At 38.3% G+C, this 22,608-nt stretch overlaps 1 protein-coding gene and 1 long non-coding RNA gene across 4 annotated transcripts in view; one reads left to right on the top strand and one right to left on the bottom strand.

The window, feature by feature from the left end:
• The window catches only part of NFIA (nuclear factor I A), a 407,486-nt gene that overhangs the window by 191,398 nt on the left and 193,480 nt on the right, over positions 1-22,608 (bottom strand). The gene's annotated exons all lie outside the window — the stretch shown is intronic.
• Positions 16,412-20,887, top strand: LOC112622748. The gene is made up of 4 exons (XR_003119020.1): positions 16,412-16,519; positions 18,552-18,636; positions 19,944-19,977; positions 20,777-20,887. It is a non-coding gene; the product is annotated as an uncharacterized LOC112622748 (long non-coding RNA).

Raw genomic sequence — 22,608 nt, 5'->3', positions numbered from 1 at the left:
CAACCCTAACTGACACATGATGTGATTTTAGTATAAAACATCAGGAGCACAGACCTGGTTTTAAAGAACAGGTTCTTAATTCTCATACACTGGGAAAGAGATTATCTTTGATAATGGAAATGTAAATCTCAGCTTGCCGTTGTTTATTCCAGACAGGCATTTGTGTGTTAAGTCTGTTTATCAGGCAACACTTTGTCTAAGCCAGGAAGTAGTCAGTCTTTGTAACAAGATGTATGCAAATGAATTTCCCATGAGTCTCTGCAGCAAATTGTAGGAGAGAAAAAATAATTCCTTGTTACTTTACCAGCAAGAAGCTACCTCAAAAGTAGACCAGAGACAGAGAACTATGAGCTAGACTATGCTGATGAGTTTAAATGAGTCCTAAACATGTGCTCACAGTCTGTTGCTCTTTATTCTAAGCAGACTTGGTGCATTACATCTGTTTATCAGACAACACTGTCTGGATATTCAGGCTTTGGAACCTGTGTGAAAATGAACAGTGACCATAATCCCATGAAATAACCTGTCTGTGGCAAAACTCCAAACCTCCTGCACTTCAAGAATTCTCACCAACAGAAACACCCACAAAACCTTGGAAACTTTAAAAAAAAATACATCCAGCTCTAACTCTTTGTCATCTATCATAAATAACTTTTGTACAGGCATTGGATTCCCTAATGGTAATGACAGATTCATGTCAGAATGGTGAATTTCATCATGCAAATTAGACTGATCAATAAAATATTTGCCAACAACAAATGCCTTATTTATCAAAACAGAGCTTTTAAAATAAAATACTTTTCTATCACAATAGAAAGTTTTTATTCTCTAATTCTATTATTAAAATATTTGTCCCAAATCTTTTTTTACTCCTAATATAACCAATTCTTTTTTTTTAAAAAAATTCTATATGTGAAGAGTTGAACAGTGTATTCATTTTCTTTTTGTTTTTCTTGTTGGTTTTCTACAGGGTTTGAAAATCTTACGGAAGGAATCGAATTGGTTTAGCTTGTCTTCCTAGACAAAATAAACACTTTAGGACTCTACTTGTTTGTATTCTCCTCAGTGGCGCTGTATGCATCAGCAGCTAAAAACAAAGAAACTTTTTAGCTGCTCAGACAAAATGCAGAAGCTTCCCAAACAACGAAGCAAGGGAGGGGGCACGGGTTCAGGGGAGGGAGGGGGCACGGGTTCAGGGGAGGGTGGGGGTGGAGAAGTGTGCGGAGAGTCTGACAGTCCATTCAATATAGGGATGATGGCTATAATGCATCCAGGGTCCCCTTGCTAATTAAATATGCATTGGCACAGTTTTGATCGATGCAAGCCATGGATCAGATGACACACCTGCAAAATCTTGAGCCCAGAGCTCCCAGGAAAAGGGAAAATACAGTCTTGTCTCCTTATCTTTGTTTTCAAAGGCTCTCAATTTCTGTGCTTAGATATCTAATTTAATTCTCTCACCCCTCAGCAAACTGGATTAGGGAAGTCAATACTGCCTTTGTGCATCGACAGGAAAACACAGCTTTCCTTTTATTCAATTTAGCTATGACCTTTAGACAAAGATAATGACAACTGTCTAAAAGTAAGGTTAAGGCCTCAAGAAGAAGACTCTCGCAACTAAGGCTCCCTAGAAATTTTGGATGACAAGGTGGGAGGGTTTACTGTGACATATCCCTTCCTGGTGAGAAAAAAAGGAAGAAAGGGAATTAAGAATTGGTGTGGGGGGATGGGGACAGGGGAGTAGAAGGGCAGGAAGATAACATGGTAGAAGAGGTTTGAAACCACAGAATAAATGACTAAACTCTGAAAAAATCAACTGGGTCTTGTCATATCCATAATCAGAAAATAATTCTGTGAAAGGATAGGAGTAAGAATGGCACAGTAACAATTTGCCTAAAAAAATGCAGAAGGCTTAATGAGAAGGTTGACGATTCTGTGGTTGGGTAAATCAGGAATTTCTTTTCCCCTTGAAGCATTTGAGAAAACAGGATGGTCTATGGAGTTTTGCCACAGACAGGTTATTTCAGTGTGTTGGTGAATCCCACTGCTGAGGAAAGCTATAACTAGAGATTCTAGACAAGTCTGGGATTCTGCAGTCATAGCAATACTGATACCACTACTCCTACCCAAAGGGGAAATGATATTGGATCATTCTCCTCTCAAACAACACAGGTTGTTTTTTGATTTACTTGTCTTTGGGCCTATCCATCTCATTCATTCATTCATTGATTCATTCATTCGCTTGGCATCTACTACAGCGCCTTTCACACTGTATACCTGGAGATACAAAATTAAAAAAGGCAAGGTCCCTCCCCTCAAAAAGTTCCTAATCAGGATAAAGATTCTGTGACATTCCCTCTTGACTAAATCCTATCTCCTGGTGAAATTGGGGTAGAGCAACAAGTTGTTATGTACATTCATAATTGCTTTTATTCTTTTACTATGAACAGCAATCAATACCACTAAATGCACCCTTGGAACAATTTACAGCAGCCCTGATACTAACTGGTGGTGGTAGTGGTTAGGGTTAGCTCTTCTAGTGAGATAAAGAGAGGTTTAGGCAGAATCTTTTTTTAAGTGGAATATTAAGCTATTTCTGCATAACTAGCATTGCTGGAAATGGTGTAAAGTATCCAATTTTATTTTTTCCTGAGACGAAGTCTCCCTTTGTTGCCCAGGCTAGAGTGCAAAGGCACAATCTTGGCTCACTGCAACCTCCGCCTCCTGAGTTCAAGTGATTCTCCTGCCTCAGCCTCCTGAGTAGCTGGGATTACAGGTGCTGCCACCACGCCCAGCTGATTTTTGTATTTTTTGGTAGAGACAGGGTTTCACCATGTTGGCCAGGCTGGTCTCGAACTACTGACCTCAGGTGATCCAACCACATCAGCCTCCCAAAGTGCTGGGATTACAGCCTAAAGTATAACAATATTTTTTTAAAATCAGACTTTTCTCCTTAGAAACAATTTAATAGACAGTGCAGAACGTTATTCTGAATTAGGCCTGGTATCCTCCCTTTAATAGAAATGACAGTTCTAGCAGAAGTAGCTATAGTATAGTGAAAAAAGGCAAAAGGCATGATAAAAGAAAACCTGGGTTTGAATCCCTTCTTGGCTATTTATACTAGCTTTGAGGAACTGGGCAAGCCCCTTTACCTCCCTGAACCTCAACTGACTCATTCCAAATACCCAACTCTAGAGACTACCAGGACTGAATGGCATGATTTACAGTGCCTTGTAAATTATGAGTGGCTATAATTCTCTAACTGTTCACTGCTTGGAAGCAGGTTTTCTAAAGCATATAGACTGGTTAAAGCATCACACTATTTAATTTTCTGTCTCATTTTTACTGGCAGATAGCACCATGCCTGGAACATACAGATACTAATACATGTTTGTTGAAACGGAATTTAAATATGAAGATGAAAAAATAGCTCTTTCAGGCCAGGTACGGTGGTTCATGCCTGTAATCCCAGCACTATGGGAGGCCGAGGTGGGCAGATTACCTGAGGTCAAGAGTTTGAGACCGGCCTGGTCAATATGGAGAAACCCTGTCTCTACTAAAAATACAAAAATTAGCTGGGTGTGGTGGTGCATGCCTGTAATTCCAGCTACTCGGGAGGCTGAGGCAGGAGAATAGCTTGAACCCGGGAGGATGGCTTAAACCTAGGAGGCAGAGGTTGCGGCGAACTCAGATCTTGCCACTGCACTCCAGCCTGGGACACCAGAGTGAAACTCCATCTCAAAAAAAAAAAAAAAAAAAGTAAAATTAAAAAAAAAAAAGGAAAGAAAATTAGCTCTTTCAGAGCCATAAAATGCAATAGGATCTCTCTTGGGAAAGGTCAATAGGTATTTGGGGTGTTCTTTCTGGTTTGGGGGAGACTCCATGACTAGAAGATGGTATGTTTCCTGTGGTAAGAAGGGTCTCTATGGGAGTCAGGATGTCTACTTTCTGGTGGTAAATCACCCATTTTCCCTTGGATATGTAAATTCTTACCTCTCCAGGCCAGAGTATGTATAGATGAAGGTGGGGGTTAGGTGTCCAGTAAAGGTGCTTTCCAGCCCCAGAGTTCTACATTTGAAACAGATAACTAGCAATTGAGCTGTTGGTCTTTGGCTGCATTCAAGGCTAAGACTCATTTCCTCAAAAGGCACTGAGTGATATTTGCTTATTTGCTGCTGATCATAAGTGCAATTAGAAATAACATGAGTGCAATAATTACAAGTCATAAACTGTGTCATCTATACTTTATAAATGACCACAAATAGCCCTCTAACAGTTGCAAATGTTTATTTTCAGGGACTTGGCTAACCCCTGACCACAGAAGACCATAAACAATGTTTTTAACTTTACATCTTGACCCATCGGGTCTTCCAGAAAACTTTGTGTTTCAGGAGCTACTAAAAAGATACCCTCAAAGAATTTAACCTAGGTCCTAGAATTTAGGTTAATACTTGAAAATATATATTTTAGATACACCTTCTCTACGTTATATCATTAAAATAACGTGTTTTCAATTTCCACACTGACAATAACTTTTCTGTAATAACTTGGTTTTTGAACCTATAACAAATACACATGAATATAGGGAGTTAATCATTTGGTAAACCAATAAATGCTCCACAGAATTCCCAGACTATAATAAACCTCAGGTAATATCTGATTCTTCAGAAATTCACCCAAGCCTTTCCCAAGTGGAAATAGGCATACATCTTGCTTCTATGTCTTTATGAGAGATGAAATTATTTAAATGATGTAAGTGAATCATTTCACTTATAGGAGCTTCTGTTTGAAGCTTTGTGGCTTTCTCCCTGATATATGCAGTGCTAAGTTATTTAAAATTAATTGCAGTACAATATTTTAAAATTTTTTCACATGGTGCTAATCTCGAGTGCTTTGGAAGTTTGAACCACACTTGGAAGCCATCAAGTTCTGTGTATCTTTATACTATGGAACAGTGGAACATGCTAAAAAGATTAGTCAGTGATTTTCTAGTGAACTTTAATCTATAACCAAAGCTATACTGAATTCTAAAACTTCAAAAATGTATGAGTTGATACAAATGGGAAAACTGCAAACATCCTATATAACAAGGAAAAAACAAACCTAGATAACTGTAACACGTGAATTCACTTATGTAGCTTTGAAATCCTGAAACGCTTTCAAAGATCAGTAACCAGTCATAGGATCCCACACACTTAAACTCAGCTCAATACCATTGAGCTTCTGCACTTTCGCCTCCACCCAAAGTTCATTCTATCTGTCATTTCTGTTTTCACCTAAGTACACTATTTACATTCTTGTCTGTAGTTACACTGGGGGGAGATAAAAGTATTTTCCATCTCAGTAACTCAGTATTTATGAGTAACTTGCTTAGTAATAATCCTAAAATTAAATTGTCTTCATGTAAGGTCTAGTAATAGTTTGTGTGGGATTTGCCAAATAAACTATCTTCGGGAAATTCTTTTTTTTTTTAGATGGAGTTTTGCTCTTATCCCCCAGGCTGGAGTGCAATGGTGCGATCTCGGCTCACTGCAACCTTTGCCTCCTGGGTTCGGGCAATTCTCTTGCCTCAGCCTCCTGAATAGCTGGGATTACAGGTGCCTGCCACCACGCCCAGCTCTTTATTTTATTTTTTATTTTTATTTTTTGTATTTTTTAGTAGAGATGGGGTTTCACCATGTTGGCTAGGCTGGTCCTGAACTCCCGAGCTCAAGCAATCCACCCGCCTCAGCCTCCCGAAGTGCTGGGATTACAGGCGTGAGTCACCACAGTCAAACTCTTTTTTTTCTAAAACCTTCTTTTTTGTCATCTGGATGTATTTTAATAAAAAATCATGTTTGCTGGGAGGACTCTCTCTAACATAGGTGCTATTTCAATAGCTTCCCATCAAAAAGTCCAAGAGGGTGACTGGAACTTTTACTCTGATTCACTTTTCAAAAATCAGCATGGATCCCTCACTCCAAAGAATGACTATTAATTAACCTTTCTTAGGAGGAGGAAGCTTGTTTATGTCAGTCCCTCAAACATTTGTTATCACCTACTGTGTGCAAAGCATTGTGAGACTTTATTCAGTCTCAAGATAGCTCATCATGTTCACCAAGAATTCCATTCATTCAACTCTGTATCATTTATAAAAGTTTACACTTTTTTCTTTTTTAAGTCAGAGTCTCACTCTGCCGCCCAGGCTGGAATGCAGTGGTGCGATCTCTGCTCACTGCAACCTCCGCCTCCCAGGTTTGAGTGATTCTCCTGCCTCAGCCTCCCAAGTAGCTGGGACTCCAGGTGCATGTTGCCATGCCTGGCTAATTTTTTTATTTTTGGTAGAAACAGGGTTTTGTTGGCCAGGCTTGTGTTGACTTCCTGGCCTCAAGTGATCCACCTACCTCAGCCTCCCAAAGTACTGGGATTACAGGAGTGAGCCACCGTGCTATTTGTTTTCTGAGAGTAGCTACTTCCCTCATCTTCACTGGTGGTGAGAACATGGTGTTTCTCTGCGTTAGAACCCTTGCCAAAGTCTATCAGGGGGTAAATATTTCTATGAATAGGTAATGGCTTATCTGTTTTATATTCAACAAAAGTTACTTATCTCTTGACTTCATGGTTTTTCAAATATTTTGGTCATGGTAGAAGCCTATTCACAAGAAAGAGCCTAGAGGAAGGCTGGGGCACCGGTGTGTAAAATACAAGTGAGCAGCTCTACCTGCCCATCATGCCCCGTTATCACACATCCTCACCCCACGCTCCCGCCTGCGCTGGGCTCCTCGCAGCAGTGTTTAAACCCTGGCAGCATCAGCACAGCCAAGGCACTAACCTGTGTCTCTGAGTGATACCAGTATCACCTCTGTCTTTTTGCAAATTTACAACCTTTAAGTAAGCAAAGAATAACCAGTAACTCAATCAGTTTGGTTAACATCTACAGACATTTCCTTTGGAAACTGTCCTGTTTTAATTTTTGGTTACTAGGAAAGAAGATAAAAACAAATAATGATTGGGAAAAACAAAGTCAAAGGAGAAGCAGTTGGAAAAGAAAAGGAAAAAGAAAGAGGTAGTAATAAAAGAAGTGGTATCCTTTGAACAGGTGACAGAAATAGCAACTCTTCAAATGAGATGGGACATTTTATTGGCAACAAACATGGGAAATGTTATAAGTAAGAATCAGAGTTTATTCAAGAATTAAAGGTGAAACAATATGCGGCAAGGTGTCTCCAAATTACCAGGTTAGTGTTGGGGGATGGATGGAACAACACAGCAGAGCTACATGGGAATGAGGTGAAAAAAGGGATGAAAGTCCTTCTCCCATTTCCTTTGATTCTGGCTATCACCTCCTAAAATAGCACATAATTCTACAAGGAGACTATTCCATTTAGTAACTTTGAGACAATTCTTTCTTGTTACTCTTTGCCCAAATGATTTCCAAAAAAATCACCGAGTGTGTTTTCATTTTCTATTTTTACTTTATACTTTAATAACTCATCTATTGACTTAATGATTTCCTTTTCTCCTCTAAATGGAGGTCCTATAGAAAGGAAAACATTTCTAAGTTTTAGTCAACAAAGCCATAAGTCTTGACTACACTCATGCTCATTACAACCTCACGTCTACACCACTGTAGATACACTTTCTTCCAGTTGGCCTTAAAATCAGCATGCCTTTTGTTTTCATGCTGCCTCGTTGGTACTGTAAGGATATGTTTAGATTTCAGACTTTAAACAAACATATTTACAAGGACTTTCATTAAAAACATTAGGCAAAAAATTTTAAATTAGCAGAAAGTAACATCTCAACAGTAGTAGAAAGAAATAAATTATTCAAAACTGTATACAAACACTGAAGTCATAATGAACAAAGTCATGCTGTAAGAAACCTCACTGTGAAAAGCTGGTACTTGCACAATAATTGGGAGTGAAACAAAATAAAAATTTTAACATAAAAATATCTTATCCATTGCTTTTCATAACTCACTCAAAACTCCCCATTGTAGCACTCTCAAGGCATAAACTCTTTATTTCCATAAAGAGAGAAAGTATACAACAACGTTAAAAGTCCCAAGACTCAGAGAAGAAATTCATGCAGAACATCAAATGTTACTCAACATTTTCAAGTAACCATAATATGTCAAACAGACCACATGATGCAAGTACATTTAAATATAAGTTTCTATTTCTGTTTTAAAATAAAAAAGATCAGAAATCTGAATCTGGAAAAGCAAAATCTCTTGCAGGTTTAGAAAGCATATACAAAACCTGGCAAAAGAAAACACTATTCACTGCCACCATCTGCTTTCTGGCACACTGAGGAAACTTTTACTAACAGCAACATTTTCTTACATTAGAAAATCCACTAATTAGTTTTGTTGTAATAAGAAAAATAACCTTTGCATAGAAGGCAGATCGCCAGCTTGCTTTTTTTGTTGTTGTTGGCTGTACCTTACATTAAGCCTGTAACATTTCCACGTAAAGCTAACCTCTTACTGAGTTCTCTTCTCCTAGAGTCCTTTATTATTCCTGTTTAGTCTAAAGTAAGTACAGATGCACTTTGGCTTATGATGGGGGTTGCATCCTGATAAATCCTTTGGAAGTTGAAAGTAGCATCAGTTGAAAATGGATTTGATACACCTAAACTACCAAACATGACAGCTTAGCCTCGTCCACGTTAAATGTGCTCAGAGCACTTACATTATCCTGCAGTTGGGCAAAATCATCTAACACAAAGCCTCTTTTATATTAAAGTGTTAAATATCTCATGTAATTTATTGAATACTGTACTGAAAGTGAAAACCAGAACTGTATGGGTAATCAAAGTCCCATTTTTATGGAATGTGGATTCTTAAGTTGAACCATCATAAGTTGGAGACCATCTGTATTCATAAATGTGAGTGCAACAGAGGGGAAAAGCTTGAAGATATTTGGCTTAACGACCCCTCAAAATGGACATCAAGTTCAGAATCAGGAAACCTGGGATTCAGTATCAACTGTTAGAAGCTGCGTTAGCCTGGGTCTTACGTCATACCTCATCTTTAAGGCCACTAAATTAAATGAGCTCCAGATTTCCCCTAAAATTCCTCAATTCTTTGACTCTAAGTCATTTTTTCCCTAAGAATTGCATGTCCCAAGAAACAAATGACTTCAAAAGAGCAATGGAGCTTCAGACATCACTGATAAACACTAAATAACTTTAGTAATTGTGTCATAGATATACTGATTACAATATTACAAATCATTTAGCAACCAAGGAAATGGAAACTCTACGAAAATTTCTTGATAATATACTCTAATCATTTACTCAGCATATCATTCCACAAATAAAACTACAAATATTTATTGAGCATGTACTATGTGCCAAGCACTACTGTGAGTGCTAGAGATGAAGTCGTGAACAAAAAAGACTCACCAAGCTCTGCCCTCACCAAGTCTATATCACAGGAAGCTTGTCACCTAGGGAGCTGACATTCGTCCGCTGATGAATTCATTCGCCAACTGCAAATCCCCACACTGTGCAGAGCAGAACAGTGACATAGTCTCTGGTGCCTGCTCACTGCTCGAAAAGTCTGTGTTAAAGTTCCTTAAGAAGACAAAACAAATGGGTACAAATACTATTTTCTGAAAAACTGCATGGAAAATAGGTGTCACGTCCTTCGAAACAAAACAGGACACTGAGGCAGTGACTGTGACAGTTTGGACACAGCTTTTCTGTGAAAGATGTCTGCGACTTAAATTCCTCAAAGAGGCCCTGTGCCTTGAGTGAACACATTCACTAGTTCAGAACTCATCTCTTCCATTCTCTTGATTTTTTTTTCCATAGGCTTGAACTTAGCTAAATTTAAAAACAAAGCTGCAACATAAGATGAGCTATTGCAATCTCAAAAGTCCCTCTGCCGAAGGAATGAGTGACAGGCTACTGCAAGTTTAATTACCCCACTGGGATTGCAAAAACAAACCCATTCTACTCTTCTCAACTGTATGGCAACAATGGGTTTATGAACCCTCAATTGTCATTTAAAAACATTAATTAAAATTGTAACACTTTATCCAATGCTTTCTACCAAATATTTGAAAAGATTTCGGTTAAACTGTCCCCAAGATTGGCTTTGCTTCTACCTTGTTTACGCCAACAACCTTCTTAGGCACAGGAGGTAATTACACTCTTTCCCAATCTCTGTTAGTCACATGTATACAGCACAGATCTCCGTCTTAAATTTAGGATTCTATCTTTCTATTCTAACCAGTGTAGAAGAAGATAACGTCAGAATCCTTTCCCTTCCTCTTGGCAGAACTCATCATTCCTTCCTCTGGCTCCCTCCACCCTGGTTACTGAGAGTGAGACTCAGCTCCTAATTCACTTCTCTGTGTATATAACTCCCACGTGCTTTCCCAACAAGTTATAAGTCCTTGAGGGCACATAGCTCCTACTTGCCTAAATGAAGTGCTTGCACGTAGTAAATGTTCAATAAGTGAGCCTTGAATGGAAGAACAGAGAGGGGAAGGACCAGTCTGGGCAAGATTTTAAAGGAAAAGTAGAAATCTATCTCAGAGATGGCTTAGAGACTTTTCTATCTCCTAACAGAAACAAAGTCCAGTTAGAACAAAGTATAGATTTTTCAATTAAGGCTAAAATTCCTAAACTGGCTACACATTAGGGAGCAAATTTCTTCTCTTTATCAGGGATGGGCAAAATGTGTCATCTGTGCTCATAATAATCCTAATTGACAATGTAATATTTGAAATGTAAACCAACAAAAATTAAAATGTAAAGAAGTAGATAGACAGTTTTGACAATTCTTTGCACATTTTGTAGGAACCAGAGTCTTTCAAAACATTTCCTGGCCAGGCATGGTGGCTTATGCCTGTAATCCCAGCCCTTTGGGAGGCCAAGGCAGGTGGATCGCTTGAGCTCAGGAGTACGAGACCAGCCTGGGCAATGTGGCAAAACCCGCCTCTACAAAAAAGTTAGCTGGGTGTGGTGGTGTGTGCCTGTAATCCCAGCTACTCAGAAGGCTGAGGTGTGAAGATCACTTCAGCCCAGGAGGTCGAGGCTGCAGTGAGCCATGATCATGTCACCCCACTCCAGCCTGGGTGGAAGAGTGAGACCCTGTCTCCAAAACAAACAAACAAACAAACAAACAAAACATTTCCTATTATCTGTAGCAGGAATCCATTAGTTTACAGTCAAGTTCTGTTTAACGTGAATCCTGTTAGGTCCTTACTATGGAATATTTCTATCGTATGTGACTCTGGGCTTCTGCAGCAATGGTTTCATAATTGCTGAAGACCCCTTAATATAGAGCAAGAACACTTTATTACACATGTGAGGAAGTAAAAAAACCATGTTGGGACTAGCGTGTCTACAGGTCTGCTGTCAACGAGAAGAGAACAGCAACAAAAATAAAGACATCAGAAGTTACATCTACAGATGACTGCAAATACGATATGAAAAAGTCCTTTTGGTTTTCATTCTAGCATGCATTTAAAAAGATGGGTCTAGAAACTGTGTTGAAAATGTCGGGCTGGCAACAAACTCCAACATGTAGCCTGTTTCCACACCCTATCTCACTCAACTGAATTGCTTTAATCTTTGGCTTGATGTAGACACAATCACAGATACAATTAAATTCTTTTAAAAATCTGACCCGCAGTTGAGAATGCTGCTTCCAAAATTAGCCAAAAGTTATGAAAATGGCTTATTATTATGTATCTACATTTTATTAGATGCTATTTATTAACATACTACAGGTATATTCGGAATATCCATGAAGTGATGTGGAGTTGTGCAGATAACAAAATAATACATACTTTCAAGGCACATAGTATACATGATAAAAGATGATGAACTAATAATAAAGATTAAGGGGCCAGGATTACATCCCTGTAATCCCAGCACTTTAGGAGGCCAAGATGAGAGCACCATTTAAGACCAGTCTGGGAAACTTAGCAAAACTCTGTCTCAACAAAAAACAAAAAAAGAAAAAAAACAAAAAAACAAAACCAAAAAACCAGCTAAGCATGTAGTCCTAGTTACTCAGGAGGCCGAGACGAGAGGATCACCTATGTTCAGAAGTTTGAGGCTATGCTGAGCTATGATCATGTGCCACTGCACTCCAGTTCTCGCAACAGAGTGAGACGCTGGCTTGAAAAATATAAATAAATAAATAAATAAATAAATAAATAAATAAAGATGAAGGAAACAATATTCAAATAACATGAGAGGTGAAAAAGCTTCACTTATGAACTCAGTAGGGCTGACTGTGGTGGCTCACGCCTGTAATCCCAACACTTTGGGAGGCCAAAGTGGGCAGATCACAAGGTCAGGAGTTTGAGACCATCCTGGCTAACATGGTGAAACCCTGTCTCTACTAAAAAAAAAAAAAAAAAAAATACAAAAATTAGCTGGGTGTGGTGGCATGCGCCTGTAATCCCAGCTACTCGGGAGGCTGAGTCAGGAGAATTGCTTGAATCTGGTAGACAGAGGTTGCAGTGAGCGAAGATCGCGCCACTGCACTCCAGCCTGGGTGACAGAGCGAGACTCTCTCAAAAAACAAAACAAAATGAAACAAAAACAACTCAGTAAAAAAAATAAAAAATAAAATCATGACCAGGGACAATTCTCTACCTCTAAACAAACATGCTTATCCTGCTACGGAGGACTAGTTAACTAGTTATCCTGCTACAGAGGACTAGTTAACTAAGCTGAGACAGCACAGACACACTTCTGTCACATTCCCCCAACCTATTCTTGCCTCAATTCTCTGGGTAACTGAGGTAAAACGCAGCTAAGGATATTGGGGTTTCCTCTGGCTGAATAGAGGAACTGATCTTGAAAAACATAAATAAAAGAAACTAATTATTTGCGAATTTGCTAAAATAGATAGACTGTAAAACAACAAAACAAAACAAAAAACCCAACTAGTAGTCCTTTAATTATAACATTTGAATGCAGCTCTAAGTTGGAAGGTTTTAATTTATTTACCAAATTTATGAAAATGGTACATCTTTCTCTCAAGCCTTGCAGTTCTCGTCCCAAGCTGGCACAAGCATACACACACACAGTGCCATGAGTATGGCACTGTGAATCCTTTTGGGCCCTTATGACAGAGGGTCCTAAATAAATGATACAAGGATCATTTACTGGATACTTGTATTTTGCTCACTACAGACCTGTGTAAACTATATTCTTGCAATCAAAACATGAAAGTATACAACACACAAGCACACAAACCATGACTGTTAACTTTCTTCTTTCTGTATTTCCCTTTTGACCAAAACATAACAAACAGCAATATAAAGGTAGAATCCGGGCTCAGAAAATTCTTACTTTCTGGTTTAAAATGAACAACACTTAGGGACTAAACCAAGCTTGTCCAACCCACGGCCCAGGGGCCACATGCAGCCCAGGACACTTTGAATACGGCTCAATGCAAATTTGTAAACTTTCTTAAAACATTATTACTTTTTTTTTTTTTTTTTTGAGATGGAGTCTCACTTTCTAAACACCCAGGCTGGAGTGCAGTGGCGCGATCTTGGTTCACTGTGCACTGCAACCTCCGTCTCCTGGGTTCAAGTGATTCTCCTGCCTCAGCCTCCCGAGTAGCTGGGATCACAGGCATGCACCACCACGCTCAGATCTTTTTTTTTTTTTTTCTATTTTTATTAGAGATGATGTTTCACCATGTTGGCCAGGCTGGTCTCAAACTCCTGACCTCACCTCAAACGATCCACCAGGCTTGGCCTCCCAAAATGCTGGGATTACAGGCGTGAGCCACCGTGCCTGGCCAACATTCTAAGATTATTTTGCAATTTTTTTTTTAAGCTCATCAGCTGTCGTTAATGTTAGTGTAATTTATGTTTGACCCAACGCAATTCTTCTTCTTCCAATGTGGTCCGGGGAAGCCAAAAGATTGGACATGCCTGGACTGAACGATATGCTAGGTATTTACAGAGCTAGAAAGGCTTCCTAGTGAGCCTATACTAGGTCTATCTGAGGGCAGCCTAGCAGCGGCCACGTTAGTTGACATGGGAAGCTTGAGCCCCAAATTAAAAATCAACAAGCACAAGATCTGTGTTATACAACAAAGTACCAAAGTTTTCACTTCTGTGATACATAAATTGTATAATAGTAAGAATCCTATGATCCTGTGTGAGGTGCCAAGAAAAAGAGGTATCTTTTCTACTTAGTTTCACAACTGCCAGTCAGGTGCCAAGGTGACTTAAAGACCGAAACTTCCCACCAAAACCAAACCCTAGGTCTATTTCCACTATGGAATACAATAAAAATCTACTCTTAAAAGATTTTGAGTCTCCCACAAAGTAACATACTTTTAATGTGACCACATTTCAAACAGTTTACCCATCACAATAAGATTTGAAATACATATGGCATGTCTCCTTAGTCTGTTTCCCTTATTATACATGTGGTTTCCTCTTTCTAAATTCGGACTTCTGCCTCATTTTAGAAGGTCAGGAGAATGTAACGCATAATACAAAAGTATTTCAAGCAAATCATATGATATCTGTACTTAATAATTTCTCATGGTTTTACACCAAAAGAATCACTGCATATTGAAGATTAAACATTTTTTAAAAGCTAGAACACTGAGCTTTCCTTTCAGACAATTCAAACAAGGAGCGTATTGCTGACACAGCAACACTGTGGTCTCAGACTGTGGGAAATGTCAAATTTATGGTCCTGGGGGTGATTGGTGGATGGTTTTGTGGTGTGTATGGTGTTTTGTTTTGTTTTGTGTGTGCTTTTTCTTTTCTCTTTTGAGCCTCTGACAGAAACAGAGCTCTACAAACTTTCTGGCGACCTCCCAGGAAAACAGAAGGAAGCTGTATCTTGTACTTCCCCTGGGATCTAATGAAATATACAGCCTCTGGGCTTCTTTCAATTTGGACTTTCAGATTGCTAAGCCAGTGAAAAGGGGATCCTAGCTGTCACAAACGTCACATGGTCAGGGTCACCTGCTGCTCGGGGGTTCTCATGCCAGTTGTTGACATAATAAGCACCCCTTACACTTTAATTACAATTCACAGTGTGCAAACTATGCAATCTGCTTTAAGGCAGACTGTCTTTTAAATCAACACTAAAATTCTACCACTAATATGGCAATGCAATGTAGCAGAGGAAGGGTGTGTCCACATGACTAACTATATGCAGATATCCGCCGCTTGGGAGACAGTGGGTAGTATTTGCCAAAATATAAAATGGTGTTGCTGACCCTAATTCTGGTACTTGAGTCTGACTGCGCTCTGAGATTTCTTTCAGTAGGCCACAAAAAGGCAATACAATATACTTCATTTGTAGCATTTTACATTTGTATAACTACTATTTTTTTTTTTTTTCACATGGCTCCATAACTGTTCTATGTACTAATCTTGCGTATCTAACAGGAGGACAGTTGAAGAACAGTGAATTTCTACTTCCCTATTTCTTCCCCTTTAAACCAAGGGCAGTGCCAGTGATGTTTAACACATGCTTCTAGAATTGTGTCAATGCTCTATCATTTACTGGATCCTTGTATTTTGCTAACTACAGACCTGTGTAAGCTATATTTTTGCAATCAAAACATGAAAGGTCATTTTAAAACAGAGCCTATTTAAAATGATATGACAATGCAGGGAGCTGTTTAAAAAGTGCTAACACATAATTATAGTCTACAGTTTTCTCCAAAAACAACAGTGGAAATTAGTTACAATTCTATTACAGACAACTGCTATAAACTTAGGTGGGCTAACCTCTGAATGAACCATCCCAGTACTCTGGGAATTGCAATCTCATTTTCAGTGCCACAAATGACGTAAGATGGAACACACAAAACAAACCCACACAGAGTACTTTTATGTTTATAAAGTCTTACTCAAACACCTTAGCTGAGCTAACTGGTATGCCTCACTGTAAAACACCACCACCACCAGTAACAAAAAATAAATAATCAAACAAAATAGAAGAAATTCAAACTGAAAAAAAAATAGTTTTTAAAAATAATAATGCCAGTACTAGATTTAATGAAGGATGTACCTGAATTACAAATGTCATCATGACAGATTAAATTAGCCAATAATTATTCACTGCTTTTTTTTTTTTTTTTTTTTTTTTTTTTTTAGTGTCAAACAATGGTAGACACCAAGACAAATAACAACAAAGGCAAAAGAGTTTACTTTATTTAGACATGCTCATTCTAACATAAGGAGAAGATACATTTTCCTTTCAAAAACTGAAGTCTCTTTGGGCAAACTTTCAGTCCTTTGGCTATTAGGGTTTGTCTTCATGAAGACAGACATAAAGCAATTCTGTTCTCTTCCTTATTTGAACACTTTCAGCCTTCACCTGGCTCTCTGCCACCCCAGCTAAACCACTTGACCTCTGATTACATAACAGTCCCCATCTGTGAGCTCAGCCATCCTCGGGAGATAGGAGGGGCCATGAGAAGCTCAAGTTCACCACAAGCCACAGCAGTAAGCCATGCCCTAGCCTCTGACCTGTGCTCCAATTTTGGTACAATAATTTCTGCCATGTTCTCCAACAGGTAAGCTCTACCTCAAGGACTAACTTCTGTACCTGTATTTGGTCAAGTGCCTTGGTTCATCTGGAACTGGAGATGTTGACTTGCTTTTCCCTACCTGCCTCCCAAGAACAAAATTCTGGCATGGAAACCCAGGCTAGCATGTGGAGCCCTATGACCCACTGACAGACTCCTCTGATGCTAATCATCTGCCTGGATTACTGTCATCTGCTTATGTTCTCTATTTCTTGGTTCTGTCCAACTTTGGGGAGATTTACCTGTCAGTTAGACTTCCATGTTGTAAAACACTCCACTAAGCTTACCAGCCACTGCCTATACTCCGACCATTTAGAACATGGCTGGACTGAACTTCTTCACGGAACTTCAAAACTACCAATCCCAGAATATCAACCTTCACGTAATTTCAGGTCCTGGCCCTTTACACATCTCATCCCAAGATAGGAACTCTATCTGACAATTCCCTTTTCTTTCCCTTGGTAGGTAGGAAACAAAACATCTCTAAAACTCTGTAAAGAATATGAATAAAAAATAGAATAGAAGTTAGCTTATCCAGTACTGTTAGGGCCAGTCGTTGGTTGGTTAATTTGAAAAAATGGATGAAGAAGATACTCTTTTAATGAGACATATGTACCTTAAACATTTTAACTTTGAGCACATATATGGACATTCTTTGGCCAATCTTTTTATGCAGAGACAAGAATTTAAATTTAATAAGTGTTAATAATTGGAGCTCCACAGCATCTTTCTTACATAATGCGTATCTATAATGCATCAAAAAAGATTTCCAGTTCCATTTACTTTAAGTAGAGGGAGAATTTAAAGATACTTCTAAAATAATCTAACAAAACTCTTATTTTTACAACTTCTCTCATCTTCTGCAGTTGTCTCACTCACATGTAATCTGACAGAAATTTGTGTAGCTTGCCTTTACTGATTCTTTCCAAGGCACCGGGTTAGTTTCATAGAAATAAAACTTTTTCATTTTGAACTTTCATGCCATCGGTTCACATAAATTTAATTAAATCACACAACGGTGATACATATAAAACTAGTATAAACAGGTCCGGAATAACACAACTGACGTAGTAAGCACACAACTGGTAAAAACAATAGTGCTAGGATGTGGTAGTAGGTAACTGCTGGCCATGAACATTCAGCATGCCAAAGGAATCAGTTAGCATATTACAAAGAAAATAAAAAGTCTTAGTTAATCTTGCAAGCTGGTTAATACGGTTTCTACTATGAGGGTCTATCCAAAGAAAATATAATCCAAATATTCATTGAATGGATATTATGAGTAGAAATTGATGTTTGATGCATAATGCTTGATGCTGGGATACAATGCTGAGAAAGACATCGTTCCCAGCATTCTGGTGTAGCTCTAATTTCTAATAATATCAGAAAGTAATTAGAAATAATTATAAGAAACTCCTCACTGGACTTACTGTATTTTACATGGTAACTGAATTGATACCTCTATCTACCTGCTATAGGAGGCTTAATATTCAAGTTGATCTAAATGTATTTAAAGAACACGAAAATTAACCAACTTACCTCCTAATACAGTATTTTCAAATTCTGAACTCTATTTATATTTTTGTTATTTTGTATCGCTACTTCTGTTTTCATTTAAATACATGATTGGTGAAGCCGTTTTTAAAATTAGAGGCACTGCGTTAATACAAAAAATCAACTGCCATTTTAATATCACTTAGTCTGACAATTGAAAACAATCACGTAAGTCATAATTTTTCAGTATTTTATGATTTTTCAGGTTATATAACTATCAGTTTTCACGTGATTGTACTTAAGATCAACCTTTTAGCAATAAGAAGCCTTAATGTCAACCTTCTGCTTTTTATCAGTTTACTTATTATCAGCTTCAAAATAAGTGTATGACATAACTGTGACAATAATGATGGTCCCAGTAACAGCTAGCATTTATTGAATGTCTAGGAATAAAAATAAAGTGATTTACATATACATAACTTTCCCAAAAACTTTTGCAAAGTAAACATTACTATCCTCATTTCAGCGTGAGGAAACAGACAGCACTAAGAGAAAAAGCTGGAACTCAAAACGAAATTAACTCCAAACTTAAGTTTTCCCACTTCGACAAGGTGTGTATATGTACGTAGTAAAGAGATCACAGAGCTCCCCTTCCAGTGAAATTTGTATTTGTGCAGATGCATGCGTATGTAGGCATGTGCACACACAAACACACACATACACTTTAGTTAAATCAATTTCATATGCAAAAGAAAAGTGAGCCAGGGCTAAGTTATTAAAAGAAGCCTTTGAAGCAGAGAGTGATGATGTGTGAAAGACATACCACAAAAGTTTATTTAAACAAAGAACAAGCACAGAGGGATGGGACAAAAGTGAAAATAAGAGAAATGAAGGCTCTCCATCTTTTCTCTGTGTGTATGGATTTCTCATACATAGAAAAACAAAACAGTAAGAAACAGATGTATGCAATTTATGGAATATCCAAAAGTAAAATTAGTTTAAGCTAGGGCCCAGATGAACTCAACTCCACACTGATCTTTCAACAAAGATTTTCTATGTGAAACACAATCATGTTATCCTGTAGTAAAGTCCTTGATATTAAACATAATTTCTTGCTTCTAAGAAAAAACTCGAGCTATGATTTTAATAAATATTTTTATAGTATCTTTTTCAATGTCATGCTATGAAAGCAAAATTTTCAAGTAGGTTTCAGAAAAGAGATAGAGCCTTTTTACTTTCACTCATCATGCTCTGCAGAACATTTCAATATCCCAGTGTACATTTCAACAGGCACTAAACTGGTCCACAGTTTTCTTACAATTCAAATTTTTGTCTGGTCATCTTAATTAAAAGGGAAAAATTCGGCCAATCATACAGAAATTATATTCATGACACATACCATCTAGATCATATGGAAGTGGCATGGTACTTGTAAAAATAAACATTCCTCTTTTAGCAAAACAAAGAGCAACATTTACATTGCTCTTGGGGAGCAGAACTAAAAAGAGAGGCCAAAAAGTTGCAATGGAGAAAGCTCTTCTAATCTAAAGTGAAAACTAATTTTGTCTGCTTGCATTTAAGTAGACATTATAAAAGTCTTATAGAGACGCCATGCTTACAGAAGGCATTATTGCCTTTGAATATAAATGAAAGCACATTTCTAGCACTTATATTATTACAAATATTGAAAATGGCCTCCAGAAGCTTTTAGCAATGTACTCTTTGTCTTGTTTCCAAAGAAGCAATCCAATTAAAATGATCATTTTCAGCATAGAGGACTAGGACAATGAACCATACCTTGCACCCGGCATCTTAGAAATACTTTGGGAAAAAAAATCTATGGAAAATAGATTTGAAACTTCCATATGCCTTCTGTGCACTTTTACTAACCAAGCATAATTTACCAATATTTTCCTAGAAAAGGAACTGCATGTGTTTTTCTGCCTCTTCCAGTAAGTATCCATCCATGATGATTCCAACCCATACCATGCTTGCTTCCTTGAATTCACTAGGTCATGGTGTATCTTGTGTACTCAAACTGTCAGCAGAAACATGGTAACGAATATTATTCTTTTTTTCTTTTTTTTTGAGATCGAGTCTCACTCTGTTGCCCCAGGCTGGAGTACTGTGGCATGATCTCGGCTCATTGCAATATCCGCCTCCCGGGTTCAAGCGATTCTGGTGCCTCAGCCTCCTCAGTAGCTGGGACTACAGGTATTTGTTTGCCACAAGCCCAGCTAATTTTGTATTTTTAGTTGGGGGTTCACCAGAGTTTGAGGCCAGGCTAGTGTCAAACTCCTGACCTCAGGTGATCCACCTGCCTCGGCCTCCAAAAGCGCTGGGATTATAGGCGTGAGCCACCGCATCCGGCCATTATTCATTTTTGATATATTCCTTCTACCTCCCCCATCTAATAGCAAATACCCATGTTAAGTATAAAGAAGACACTTAATACATGTATTGGCTGAATTATTTTTCTTACAATAAGATTATTTCATTGTTTGTCCTAACTATAACATTTCGTTAGTAAAGTTTTTGATTTGTAGAAATATTTCCTTCTGAAAAAAATTGATGTTTACCATGTTGTTGTGGTCTAAAGTTTTTCCTCAATTCCATAAACTTAATTCTTGTGGCCATTTTTTCAATCAGTAAGTATGTAAGCACCTTTTATAAATTGTTTTAAAATAGTTTACACTACACTTGATACTAATGAAATTATAAAATAAAAATGTATTGTTTTATGTATTTCAGGATGTATATCATAAAAGATGGATGTCTTCCTTTTAAAATACTTGAATGGGTCACCAAATAATTACCTACTTTTCTCTCACAACTCAGATAAAGAATTAAAAGGAGATAGACACAGATTGGTTGCATACTTAAGAGTGAGAATCAATTAAAACAAAATTGCATGCATGTTCTTCCAATAATATATCCCTACAGGGATCACGAGATGCTACCTTTACATTTGTAAAATTACTGAGGTCAGATCAGAGCCTTAATGCTATTTCTCCATGAGCATTCAGAAGTGGTGGTGCATGGGCGTATGTGGAATTGGGGCTGGGGAAGATTTAATTGGCAATTCTTTAGTTATTAGTATCTTCATAATTAAGTGCTTTAGAAGTTTCTTATAATGCCCCAGAAACCAGAAATGGTCGTTGAATACTTACTGAGCACGCCTAGAGTGGAAGTTTCTTGTTTAAGTTGGTATTTAAGTTGGGACTGCAGTACGGCATCTTTCACAAAGAAACATTTTGGGATTACCTTTAAATAAACATTTAAATCCCCTTCATTAATTGTCTCAGAGCTCTCCGGTGCAACTTAACAATAGGAAGCAGCTCTGCTCCAAACAAAAGAACACAGAGCTTTGGGCAGATGCCACTATTTGAGAAATCACACATCATAAGGAAAGGTGGTTACTTCTAATTTAGTTCTGTGGACCAATTCAAGTTTGGGGGTTCCAGAAAGCCTGAAACCCTACCTCTCAGGGCTGTGTTTTAATATTAGGGAACTGTCTAATTTCTGCTCAAGAAGTTCTGTGCATTAAGTTTTACAAAATCCATCTCACCCAAGCCTTTTAGTTAAAAGGCTTGCATAATTGTGCACACAGATAAAAACGGCACTCATGATATTACATACTTTACCGCATTTTCCCTTGAATCTATCTGCCCATTATTATGGTTAATTATGCAGAGGTTTGGTTCTCCAGCTGGAGGGACAGCTAGTTGAGGGAGAGCTAGTTGAGGACCTTTATTTTTTTCCCTGCACCTAGTTCAGTAGCTGACATAGAAGGGCTTGGTAAATGCTGGCTCAATTAGATTTTTCAGAACTTCCTCAGACTAATGTTTGCTTATCACCGCACACATGTACAAGAAATACTTGAAACTCTTGAAAAGGAAATTTAGTCCTTTAAGGGTTCAGAAATAACGATGAGCGATAACATTCTCTCCCAAAAAACAAAAAAGCTCAAAACCAGGAAACACTTGATAAAGGAGCTCATGAGGATACTTATTCTCTCATTTATTAAACTAAGAAAGTTCTCAGGATCATGTTGGCAGTAGACCATTTCTGGCCCTGAGATGAATGCCCTTTTTCCAAGTTAAAACCATGGCCCAGCTGTGAAATAATGATGGCTGCAAGGAACCCAGTGGTGGCAGCAAACTCAACTCAAAGGCCCAATATCTGTAGGCACCAAACAGACAAGCCAGCAAAACAGGAGTGGTGACCAGATGTCAGCAATGGCCCGAGGGCATCCCTCTCACCTCTCCTCACACATAATGCTGCTTTCTTCCCCCACCCATTAAGTGTGGCATCAAGAGCAATTACAGCATACCCCCAATAGACTGTGCCAGGCTGGGAGCTGTAACACCTGTCACAAGGCCCGCATGACATTAACGAGGACCCGGAAAGTAGCTTTCATGAGCTGACCCTGCAACAGATAGAACCTAGTGTGGTGTGGTGTATGTTGTGACTATTCCAAAGATACTGCTCCCTGTACCAAGAACCGGAGCAAACACATACATTCTGAAAGCCCAGTTCTTCAGAGTGCCACTGCATATCACGAAATGACACATGAAAGTCTG

Source organism: Theropithecus gelada, chromosome 1 (assembly GCF_003255815.1).
Source record: "Theropithecus gelada isolate Dixy chromosome 1, Tgel_1.0, whole genome shotgun sequence".
In the NCBI taxonomy this organism is placed as follows: domain Eukaryota; kingdom Metazoa; phylum Chordata; class Mammalia; order Primates; family Cercopithecidae; genus Theropithecus; species Theropithecus gelada.
The sequence above is the reverse complement of the archived record's forward strand: the minus strand, read 5'-3'. Positions and strand labels throughout refer to the sequence as shown.